We start from the raw sequence: 13944 nt of genomic DNA, 5'->3' as shown, positions 1-13944 counted from the left end.
ACAATTAAAAATACATCTTTTCCAAACCGTTGAAGTGAAGGATGTTTTTTTATCGAGTAATTAATAATATCGAAAGTGATTAGTGATAAACTGAGTAAGTAGTTAATTTTTATTTAATAAATATTTGTTAAATCATTATTTATTCTACTGAGAATGATAATCAGAATAGTCAAATGGATGGGTACACGCAGCAGTCTACCTCGAACGAGGCGCTGCTAGTTCAACAAAACCAAGCTTTGTTCAACGAAAATCAAGCCCGCAGTCAAAATGAGCAGGCGTTGTATAATGCTTGGATGAGTGAAAAACAATTAAGAGAAAAATTAGAAGTCACTATTAAACAGCTTCAAATACAAGTTGAGATAATTCAAAATAAAATAGAACCAGTTGAGGAGACCACTAAAAAAGACCAAACCGAATATCATACAGATGATGAAGAACTAAGCAGAGAGACAGAATGGATTAGGGTTAGAAACTCAAAAAAAAGAAAAGCTAGCAACTCACCGCAGGTACAATCCCCTGAAACGAGTACCAAAAGTAACAAACTGCAACCGGTTAATATAAAACCTCCACCAATTATAATTAATAAAGTACAAAAATATGACGAATTGTCAGATTATCTACATAAAAACAAGATACAATTCCAGGCAACCATGTTGGCTGGAGGGAATATGAAAATCAATGTCACTGACTCAGATGCATACAGGAGTCTAACTGAAGTCTTAAACAATACGGAAATGGAATGGTTTTCATTTGAAAACAAACAGTCAAGACCTGTCAAGGTAGTTGCAAGAAACTTACACCAGTCATGCAAAGCTGCACAAATTGTAAAAGACCTAAAGAACAAAAGCTTCAAAATACTGGAGGTAAATCAAATACTAACCGGGAAAGATAAAACGCCACTTCCGCTTTTTACTTTATCCTTTGATAAAGATGAAGATATAAAAAAAATATATGCCATTAATGAAATATTAAATATGAGAGTACAAATAGAGGCTTTCAGAAAACCTAAATTACTGCCCCAATGCAAGCGCTGCCAGGAATATGGACACACACAGAATTACTGCAAAAGGGAACCAAGATGTGTCAAATGCATTGGAAAACATCTAACAAAAGACTGTAAAAAACCCAAAAATATAGCTCCAAAATGTGTTCACTGCGGCAATGACCATCCAGCTAATTATAGAGGATGTAGCACTGCAAAAGCTCTGCAAACACTAAGAAATAAAAATATAAATAACAAGGCTCCTGAGAGCAGATTAAATATAGAAAATATGGAAGATAGACACCAAACTTTAAGAAGAGCTGGAGTATCTTATGCTCAAGTAGCACAACCAGAAACTGAAAATAATACAGACACAGTAACTGAAATGCTGCAAAAAATAATGGAGAAAATGAGCAAACAAGAAGAATTTAACAAAAAAGTACTTGAAAGGCTGGACAGACTTGAAAATATCAGAAGCCGATCATAATAAGACTATAATGCCCCCGGACCTTAGGATACTCCAATGGAATACAAATGGACTCTTACAACACCAGCAAGAGTTATTAGTAACCCTACAAACACAAAAAATAGACATATGCCTAATTGCAGAAACACATCTAACTAGACAATCATTTATTAAGCTGCAAGGTTATCAAATCTATCATGCCATACATCCACAAAATTCAGCCAGAGGCGGAGCTGCTGTCGCTGTTAAAAATAGTATTCTCCACTGGGAACGTGAAAAAATTGAAACCGAAGAAATACAATGTGCCTCTATCAGTGTTAAAACTAAGAAATACACACTTAACATTGCAGCTGCATATTTCCCTCCTAGACATAACCTCAAAAGAGAAGACTATGCTAACTTCTTGTCAACCTTGGGTGAAAAATACATAATTGGCGCAGACTTTAATGCAAAAAATACCTGTTGGGGCTCCAGACTCTCAACACCTAAAGGTAAAGAATTGCAGCATGTTGTGACCGGACACAATTGTAGATGGCACTCTACTGGGAAACCCACTTACTGGCCAAGTGATGCAAACAGAATCCCAGACCTCCTAGATTTTTTCATATCCAGAGGTGTAGCAACAAATTTTATAAAAGTAGAGGATGTAGAGGAGCTTATATCTGACCACTCTCCAATTCTACTAACAATTAGTGAGCAAATTGTTACCACTGAAATGAAACCCGCGTTGACCAATAAGTTTACGGACTGGGTAAACTTCCAATCAGAAATTAATGAGAAAATTGAGTTCAGTGGATTTATTCAAACGACAGAACAATTGGAACAAGAAACCGATCTATTTATGATAAACATCCAGCAGGCAGCGTGGAACAACACACCTATAATCCAAAGAAAAACAGTAGGAAACAATTACCCCAAAGAAATTAGAGACTTGATACAGGAAAAAAGAAAGGCTCGGAAGATATGGCAAAGAACTCGAATTAAAGAAAATAAAAATAAGCTTAATAGGCTCACACAACAGCTGCAAAGGGAAATCTCGAAAATTAAAAACGAATCAATCAATAAGTACCTGAGAGAACTAACTGATGATGAATGCACCGATTACTCCCTTTGGAAGGCAGCCAAAAAGATAAATAAGCCAGTTCAGCATGTACCTCCTCTACGAAAAGAAAACAGAACATGGGCAAGAAATCCCAAAGAGAAAGTGGATGCGTTCGCTGATTATTTAGAAAACATATTTCAGCCAAACCCTGGGGAAACTCATGTAGACGATGAACCAGTAGCTTTTGATTCTGTTAACATACAACTGACTACTACAAAAGAAGTTCAAAAATTAATCAAAAACATCAATACAAAAAAAGCGCCTGGGTTTGACCTGATCAATGGTGAGATACTAAAAAAATTACCTAGAAAAGCCATAGTAAAGCTTACTACACTAATAAATGCATCCTTTAGGCTTAGATATGTTCCCATCCTTTGGAAAACTGCAGAGGTTATAATGATACCAAAAGTAGGACAAGATAACCATGAATTAACATCATACAGGCCAATCTCCTTACTATCCATAATCTCAAAGGTGTTTGAAAAATTACTACTACGAAGAATGAACCATATAATTGAACAAAAAAATATTATTCCAACTCATCAATTTGGATTTCGTGATAAACACTCCACAATTGACCAGATCCATCGAATAGTAACTGAAATAGAAAAAGCACTGGAAGGGGACAAAATTTGTTCGGCAGTATTCCTGGATATCGCAAAAGCATTTGACAAAGTATGGCACGACGGTCTGTTAATGAAGCTAAAGAAAATATTTCCTATGCAACTCGTTGAAATATTGAAGTCATACCTACACCAGCGAACATTTAGAGTTAAAATGGAAAACGAGTACTCTGAGTTAAAGCAAATAAATGCAGGGGTTCCACAAGGTAGCGTTCTTGGACCAATACTATACCTTTTGTACACATCTGACATTCCGGAGAGGGAAAACATCCAACTGGCCACATTTGCTGATGATACAGCAGTCATGACAATAGGAGCAACTATAGAGGAATCTACGATTAACTTACAAAATGCAATTAATGGTATAGAAGGCTGGTCCAAAAAATGGCGTATAAAGTTTAATGAACAGAAGTCAGTTCATATTAACTTCACTAACAAGAAAATCAATAATCTTCCAATTATCCTAAACAACAACGTTGTTCCTAATAAAAAAATAGCGAAATACCTGGGTTTAAATCTCGACGTCAAACTAAAATGGAAGGAGCACGTTAAAAAGAAAACTGAACAGATGAAGATAAAGTACAAAAATATGTATTGGCTAATAGGTAGGTACTCTCAACTTTCCATCCAGAACAAAGTACTAATTTACAAACAGATATTGAAACCGGTGTGGACCTATGGCCTACAATTATGGGGCTGTACCAAAAAAAGTAATTACCGAAATTTAGAAACGCTCCAGAACCGAATATTAAGGAATATTGTATGTGCTCCTTGGTATGTTCGGAACGACGATTTGCGTAGAGATCTTAAAATCGAATCTATTCCAAATGAAATCAAGAAAGTCGCCAGGAGACATGAAGATAGGCTCCATAAGCATCCCAACCATGAAGCACTTCAGCTTCTTGTCAACGAACCCCAGATGCGAAGGCTCAAGAGGACTAAACCGTTCGAGCTCGTGTAATGTGTGAAGTTGTGCCGGGCTTAGTTAGTGTTGTGCATTGTATTGTAGCCACAACAAATACGTGAGCAATTAGTGAAAAGCAGAGTCAGTGCTGTGCTGTGTAGCCACAACAAAGAAGTGGACATTTCATGTAAAAAAAAGCTAGGATGGACCAGGTTGTAGGGCTTAGAAATAAGGGGGAAGATAAAAGCTTGGAAAATTTAGATACTGCTTAAATACAAAAGGGTCGAGAAAACTAGGGGATATTTCTAAAAACTACTTTGCTACGGCGGCTCGTGTTTTGGTTGGAGAGCTAAGGTTGTGAGTTCGTTAAGAAGAAGTTAGGGATTAGGGAATATTTACTACTATCAAAAATTTAAACAAGGGTACTTACAGATATCCTGGGGTGTTAAATATTAATCCTGGCTATATTTTGTTAGGGCGCCTTACCAGGAGTTTTACTTTCTATGATCATCCAACATCTTAAAATTTGACTCTAAAAAGCTTTTAAAGTTTGTGGTTAAAATTTTGCCAATAGGTTAGCGGTAAATAAACAGGACAAAATACACAGTTATGGCATTTATTGAAAAATTATTCCTTGACATAACAAAACTTTCAGATTACATAAAAGATTACCTGTAAAAAAAATACATCTACTTTTCTGAACATAGGTTATGGTGCACCAAAAGATAAACAATAATATTATTGCATTGAGGATTTGATATCTGACTTAATTATGACTTGTATAACTGACTGACTGACCTAATTATGACATATATTATAGCATTTGCATTAAAACAAAAATTTATATTCATTCAGGGAACAATGTTTACATTAAAGAATTACTGACTACTCCTCGTAGTACTTAATTATTGAAAATAACAACAACTATGTCACCTGTCAAATATCATTCCGTAAATCTTTTATTTTTAACTATTTCAAAAGGTTTCAAAAAGGATTTTAACATTAACTTACAATTATGTCTTTACAATAATATTTTAATGATGGAAGCAAAATTATTCTTTGTTCTGTTCAACAATTTACTTTTTCATCTTTGTATTTTAAGTTCCAAAAAGATTTATTTTTTTTATGTTGAAAGAAATTAACGTTATTAGTTTGAGAATTTTATAATTATTAAAAGTCACTATACCTTAAAATTCAAAACTTCACCATTGTGAAACTTGACATGACACTTGACAGCACGTACGTAGTTCATACGTCACTCGAAGGGGAAAATGTCAATGGAAAATTACTGATTGCACCATATACCATTATACCATGAAAATACCATAAAACAAAAGAAATTTGCTTATTTACCTCGGGAAATAGGTTTTCTAATCCAGGAGACGGGAGGCTTGGGTTTAATTCATCACTACGATATTAGTACTATGCCGGCTTTCATAAATACATACGCAGTATTTTTACAAAGCGTATATTACACTTTTACCATCAAAAAAGGAACTGCTACACCATCAAACTGATGGTACACCTACTTAACAACAACACAGAAGAACTTTGATAGATCCCATTTACTTGGAAATTCTTTTTGCGTCGCCAAAAAGCCGGTTACTCACTATCGATGTTTACTGATTCACTACCATTGTAAGAATGCCTGCTTTCTTCTCCGTCTCCTGCCAAAATTCCTTGATCCTGTCACTACGCAATTTCCGGCTTCCGTTCTTCAGAGCCAATTACGAGCTTCGATCTTTGTACCAAATTCAAACAAACCAATCAAATTGATTTTCAACATTTATTCTAGAAAGTTCATCAACGCATTAGAACTGTACTTTTGTCAAAACTTCTTACAAATTCTGTTTTTGCGTCTCAAATAAACAGGAATCTTGTAACACATTGAAATGTTGCGGAATACTTCGTAGATGTATACAGGTGCGGTTTTAGAAAATTCCTTGCAATCTGAATTTAAGTAAAAAACTGAATAAAAAAATTTGGACTTCTTAGAGAGGGATTGTAAAATCTATACAAATCTAAAGATCATATTTTCACTGGTTTTTTAAACGCTACACAGCCTCCTCCGAAAAGAGAAAGCTCGGATAGCTATCCAGTTTTCGATAAACCAGACAAAAATCAACCATGACTCCTTGAGTGAGGCTAAACAATCACATCAAAATTTTTTTTAGATGATGGCTAGTGGGGATTAAATTAAACAAACAAACGTTAGGGATTGGGCTAGCGTACCATCAATCGCCAGACTCTTTAAAGTCGAGTAGACTGAAATGTGTAATGACTCTAAAATGAACTGTAGGTGACAAGAGTTTCTGTGCCTTGGGAAAGAAACTAAACTTGTGCCCTGTGTGGACCTCGCTGACATCCACAGCAGTAACACAAGTGACATACCAGGGCAGACACAGCCTTGTCACCTCGTTGCCTAACCGCGAGCGGTTCTCAAAAACTAAACAAATCATTTGAGCTCTAGGCTCAGCAGATAGGCATCTGCCTAAACTCCACTAAACGCCTAGCGAGTTTCAGGGAATTTTGTTGGCAACGGTTCAGCAAAAATGAGGATTTAGAATCTCCATTCTAAATACCTCAATGAGACAACGTAATCTTAACATTTGTCTCAAGTCGAGATCGGTAACTTTATGTTAAACGTCTCACAGGGAATATACTCACTTCAACAACTAGACTAAAATAAAAGAAGACTAACAAAGGGGGATACAACAACAACAAGGGCCAAATCACAACAAATTCATACAAGGGGGTATACGACAACAACAGGGACCAAAAGACGACATACCAAAATCAAAGAGAATATCAACTTCTTATCAAGACTAAGGGAACTGAAGAACAATACAGGGGGAACATGGAATAGGGGATCAGGACTAAGGGGATGACATATTATCTTCATCAGATACAAAAGGTTTTAAGTCTTTAACATGCCATTTACCAAGATCAGAACCATTTAAATCAGAGAGACGATACACCACTGGTGACAACTTTTCACGGACTGTAGCTTCAATGTACCTCGGTGCTAGTTTAGACATAAACTTGTTAGCAGCATTAGACAGGACTTTATTCCTTTTCCATACTCTATCTCCTACTTGGAATTGGACTTCTCTTCTTCGTAAGTTGTAACTTCTAGCGTTACGTTCATATCCTTTTCGAAGATTAGCCCTGACCTTTTCGAAGACTTGACTTAATCCTTTTACTTCTGAAGCATACATATCACGGTTACCAGGAATAATTTCTAGATCTTGCTTCCGTTGATCGTTTTGATCAACACCATAGTAGTTTCCACTCAGGGGAACATGACGGCCATAATTAAGGAAAGCTGGGGTGTATCCAGTTACTTCGTGCTTTGCGGTATTAATAGCTTGTCTGATCTTTGCTAAATTCTTGTCCCAGTCTACGTGGTCTTTTATATACATACGGATTGCTGTTCCAATGGTTTTATTATTTCTCTCCACAAAATTACATTGTGGTGCATACACGGGGCTAAACCATACTTTCTGAACATTATACCTACTACAGAGATTAATTAGAAGAGGGTTGTTCAGATTTGAGGCATTATCACAAATCACATACTGGGGAACACCAAACATCAGGAAGACATTATCTTCCAAAAATTCAGTAATACTCTTAGCCGTAGCCTTCCTCAAAGGATGGACTAAGGTATATTTACTAAACCAATCAGCAACCACTAATAACCATGTATAACCTTTTTTAGAACGAACAAAGGGACCTATCAGATCAATGGCAACTATTTGCCAGGGGAATTGGGCTTCTCTCTGCTTACCCATTTTACCTAAAGGAGCATGATTTGGTGTTTTCTGAGCACCACAAACTTTACATGATCTGACAAACTTAAGCACATCACAACGCATTTTGGGCCAATAGTACCTTTCTTGAATACGGGACAAAGTTTTATAGAATCCAAAGTGAGCACACGTAGGTGGCTCATGACAAGATTGCATTACTTCTAATCTTTGGGGTTTGGGAACTAAAATTTTCCATTCAATATCATTAGTCTTGAAAGAATTGGGGGATGGGGCATACTTGTAAATGAAATCATTTTCCACTTTCCATTGTGGAAAATCACCAGGGGAACGGAGTATCTTTGATCTTAAATCATCGAACCAAGGGTCTATTCTGTCAAGATCTATTTCTAGATAATCAACTTTTTGGGCATCTTTGGGTGTATCATTGGTATGAGCTCGAGATAAAGCATCAGGGACTAAATGGGATGTTCCTTTTCTATGAATCAAATCGAAAGTATGTTGTCTTAGGCGCATAGCCCACCTGGCTAATTTGCCTGTAGGATTGGACAGTTTATTCAACCAGAGAAGTGAATGGTGGTCAGTAATGACCGAAAACTTAACTCCTTCAATATAACCTCGAAATTTCTCGATAGCGAAGATCACTGCGAGACATTCTCGCTCTGTAACTGAATAATTTCTTTCAGCTCGGGAAAGGGACCTACTTGCATAAGCTATAACTTTTTCTTCACCATCAATAGTTTGAGTCAAGACACCACCAAGACCAGTGTCAGATGCATCACATTGCACAACAAAGGGAAGTTCGAAATTGGGTTGGGCTAAGATAGGGGCAGAAATTAGGAGTTCTTTAATTTTCAAAAAAGCTTTTTCAGCTTCACTAGTCCAAACTACTGGTTGTTTTTTCTTTCTATGACCTTTAAGGAGGTCATTAATAGGGGAGGCTAAACTGGAAAAATCTCTAATGAAACGACGATACCAGGAACACATACCTATAAATCTTTTAATTTCAGTAGAATTAGATGGCCTGGGATAATTAACCATAGCTAAGATTTTTTCAGGATCTGCTTTAAGGGAATTGTTACCAACTACATAACCAAGATACTTCAATTCAGATTTAAAAAAATCACACTTATCGATGTTAATGGTCAAGTTTGCTTCTTTCAGTTTATCTCTTATAATTTTCAACAATCGGATATGTTCTTCAAAAGATGGGGTACACACTATGATGTCATCTAAATAACAGAATATATAGGGTTCAAATTCAGGGCCAAAGATAGCATCAACTAATCTTTGTTGAATCTGTGCACTATTACACAAACCAAAAGGAACAGAAGTGAATTGAAAGGAACCTCTACCAGAAACATTAAAGGCTGTCTTTTTCCTAGAGTCAGGATGCAGCGGGATTTGCCAAAAAGCTTTTCTTAAGTCAATGGAACTAATGCATTTAGCTCCTCTAAGTAACGAAAGAATTCTGTCTATTTGGGGCAAAGGATATGTATCATGAACAGTGACTTCATTTAATGAACGACCATCAAAACAGAACCTATATTCACCTGACTTTTTCTTGACTAATAATATGGGACTTGACCATGGGGATTGGGCTGGTTCGATTACTCCTAATCGTAACATATCGTCTAACTCTTCATGTAGTATTTTATTCATGTATGGGGATAAAGGATATTGTCTTTTCTTAAATGGCTTTGCATCACCAGTGTCAATAACCATTTCAATTTTATTGGTTCTTCCAATGTAGTTGGAACTAGAAATTTCCTCAAAAGAAGCGACTGTGGAATCTACTAAATTTTTTTCAGTGGGGGAAAATGAGTCTACAGAATACAAAGTTTCTGTTTTCTCTTCCTTTTGGGAAGAATGCCATGTTCCATCTCTAAAATTCAAGAACACTGAAAATTTATGCATAAAGTTACTTCCCAAAATAAAACTATGGGGAACGGAGGGTACGACAAGAAATTTCACTACTTGGGAAACACCATCAGCCTCAATTGGAAGATCAATAGTACCAACAACTGATTTTTGAGAACCATCTGCTAAGCAGACGTGTTTACAGGGAGTAGAATTATATTTAATTCCTTGGGAATCCAAAAATTTAACTCCAGCGGCACCTACTACGGATGTGGTGCAACCACTGTCTAAGAGGGCGACAAAGTTTTTAGAAAAGATAGAAATACTAACATGAGGACGACTGTCACAACCTTTCTTTTCAAAAAGAGGGTTAAGTATGTTTTGGGGGAATTTGTCGGGCTTAACTCTATATGGAGTGCAACTGCCGACTGGCTGCACACTACCTAGTTTTTTTTGACACATACAGGAGGACGTTCTCACTCCTTTATTACCACAACGAGAACAAGACATTTCTCTGTTTGTACAATTGCGAGAAATGTGGTTGGGCTTACCACAAGTAAAACAAAAAATAATTTTTCTAGGGTTGTCATGTGTTTGGTAGGGTTGTGGAGGGGGTTGCATTGAATGAGGTTGATAAGAAGAAGACTGATTTCCATACGGTCGATAGGGAGGGGATTGCATCAATGGAGGTGGATAAGAAGACTGATTTCTGTGGGGTGGATAAGAAGAAGAAGACTGATGTCTTTCATCAGTATCTACTGGAGGATTGGGTCTCTCATTTCTCTGCGTAGACTTGGATTTCTTAAAGGGACGATCTTGCTTTTCTCGTTTGTCTCCTTTGGGGTTATCAGGCTTGTCTTGTTTATCAAGTACCTGAAGCTTCTCTTGGGGTTTTTCTGAATCCTCTAATGAAATACCAGCAAGACCTTTTGTAGTTTGAAGCAGGGGCAAAACATTTTGCTCCAAACGTTTAACAGTTATGACTAACATTTCGACAGTGGGAAAATCTTGAAGGGCTACGAGTGGAATATAATCCACCAAAATATTTTTTCTTAAAATCTTTACTCGTTGGGCTTCAGATGGGTACTCTTCTAAACGTTTAAAGAGATTCTCCATGATTGCGGAATAAATAGTGATTGACTCAGACTTTTTTTGTTTTCGACCTTTAATTTCATCAAGGAGATTATCATTATAATCTGGGGGTAGGAAAGCAGTTTTGAGAAGGGTTACCAACTCATTCCAACTGTTAACTGTATTTCCAACACTCCTATACCAAATAGCAGCGTTTCCGTCGAATAACTCAAAAGCTGATCTAAACAGGACATCATCAGAAATATTTCTGGATCTAGCAGAATCTCTTACTTTTTCTAAAAATGTGGGAAGGGCTTTACTCTCACCATTAAATTTGATATTTAAATCAGAAACTCTAACAGGAGTTGAAATTTGTATAATAGGGGCTGAAACTGAACTAATAGGGGCAACGGGGACTGAAGTTGTACCACTAGTCGATGGGACGGACACATTGTCAGATGTCTCTTCCTTTTCTAAGACATCTCCAGTCAACATCAATAAATCCATCTTATAGTTGTCAATAACTTCTTTTATAGCTTCTTCTACATTATCAGGGAAATTTTCCAATCTGAAATCCAGATGACTGGACCTTGTTTTGAAACGAGCAAAGTCAGCCTTTGATGACTGTGCACTCATTGCCCGCGCAATACTTTGCAAATCTGCTAATATTGACTGGATTGTAGGTAACTCTTGATCAGGATCGACTACATTTTTAGTCAAATTAATGGAAGATGAGATGGTCTCTTTACTTAACTGACCTCTCAACAACTTACGTTTTTCTTCAACAGTCCTATTTTGGACATTAAAACCTCTTATGAAAAGTTCATAAGATAACTCATCGGTTTTCAGATCATTAACTTGGGTAGACTTCATTTTTAAAACTGGGGTGAAAACAACACACAGGGGAAAGACCAAAGGGAATAGTAGAAAGTATGACTTTCGGACAAAAAACCGTTTCTATTTATCAAACGAACACAAACCTCACTTGCACTCTCACGCAGCCAGATCCTAACCTCACTGACTTTGTTGCAACTTCTGCTCTTGGTCTGCAATCACTCAATAAACAAAAGAGGGGTCAATAAACTATTGGTCAAAAAATTCACACTCCACCACTGACACGGACTAACAGGGAATAACACAAGGGTACACAAAACAAACAGGAAACAACAGACTCAAATATTTTCAGACAAAACAGGGATAGACAAACACAAATAATATTGAAACTTGCTTCTCGAATGAGCTTACACGGGATAACACCAACAACGGTTCTTGTTCCGATAACTATTGGGAGCGTTCCTAGACAACTAAGCACACTTCCTTTATCACGAGTATTACACTTGTGATCTATTCTGGTACAAGAAGGGAAAGACAAATAGTAATTGGACTGACTAACTACTTTACTTCACGGATACACTCAAACTACTTCACAGGCAGACTCCAACTAACCTTTGGTATCTTTATGACACTGACAAAGCTAGATTAGTTGAGAAAAAAATAATGGGACAACTAGACAACATTGGGAGTAAAAACTCAAACGGAAACTACACAGACTATACACATATACTCAAATGACGAACAAAAAAAATCACAAAAACAAGTTATTCTGTAAAAAATTGTTAATCAATTATGAATAAATGCACAAATACAACTAAAATGTTATACTTTATCAATAGTTTCAATATTGGAATGTTCAACGCTACTTATATAGACTACTTGTCTATACAATCAATACTTTTTTAAAAAAAATTTAAATATTGCTTTCACCATGGGTACTGTATTAACATCTACTATAAGTACATACATAAAAACAATGTTAATACACTACTATGAGTACATATTTACACATCCTATTGAAAATTTTATACCACTTCGTAACGTTCTAAAAAAATGTAGGGGCTCTTGGGCTAAACTATGTTGCGATACTGGTTGTGATAGTAGAATCGGTCTCAAATCTGGGGCAAGGAGAGGAAATTAAGTTGAAAAACAGTTGGGACTAACTAAAAAAATGTAAACTGCTTGGGAACAACTTAACGATATGACTGGGGGGTGAAAAGAGACTGGCCTCACGTCTGAGGGTGCTATTTTGTAGCGCACAACTGGACACTGAAAGAGGCAGAAAAATGAATCGGCCCCACGTTCGAGGGCGACATTTTGTAGCACTTAGAAATAAGGGGGAAGATAAAAGCTTGGAAAATTTAGATACTGCTTAAATACAAAAGGGTCGAGAAAACTAGGGGATATTTCTAAAAACTACTTTGCTACGGCGGCTCGTGTTTTGGTTGGAGAGCTAAGGTTGTGAGTTCGTTAAGAAGAAGTTAGGGATTAGGGAATATTTACTACTATCAAAAATTTAAACAAGGGTACTTACAGATATCCTGGGGTGTTAAATATTAATCCTGGCTATATTTTGTTAGGGCGCCTTACCAGGAGTTTTACTTTCTATGATCATCCAACATCTTAAAATTTGACTCTAAAAAGCTTTTAAAGTTTGTGGTTAAAATTTTGCCAATAGGTTAGCGGTAAATAAACAGGACAAAATACACAGTTATGGCATTTATTGAAAAATTATTCCTTGACATAACAAAACTTTCAGATTACATAAAAGATTACCTGTAAAAAAAATACATCTACTTTTCTGAACATAGGTTATGGTGCACCAAAAGATAAACAATAATATTATTGCATTGAGGATTTGATATCTGACTTAATTATGACTTGTATAACTGACTGACTGACCTAATTATGACATATATTATAGCATTTGCATTAAAACAAAAATTTATATTCATTCAGGGAACAATGTTTACATTAAAGAATTACTGACTACTCCTCGTAGTACTTAATTATTGAAAATAACAACAACTATGTCACCTGTCAAATATCATTCCGTAAATCTTTTATTTTTAACTATTTCAAAAGGTTTCAAAAAGGATTTTAACATTAACTTACAATTATGTCTTTACAATAATATTTTAATGATGGAAGCAAAATTATTCTTTGTTCTGTTCAACAATTTACTTTTTCATCTTTGTATTTTAAGTTCCAAAAAGATTTATTTTTTTTATGTTGAAAGAAATTAACGTTATTAGTTTGAGAATTTTATAATTATTAAAAGTCACTATACCTTAAAATTCAAAACTTCACCATTGTGAAACTTGACATGACA

Source organism: Diabrotica virgifera, chromosome 7 (genome assembly GCF_917563875.1).
Source record: "Diabrotica virgifera virgifera chromosome 7, PGI_DIABVI_V3a".
Lineage (NCBI taxonomy): Eukaryota > Metazoa > Arthropoda > Insecta > Coleoptera > Chrysomelidae > Diabrotica > Diabrotica virgifera.
Note: the sequence above shows the minus strand (reverse complement) of the source record.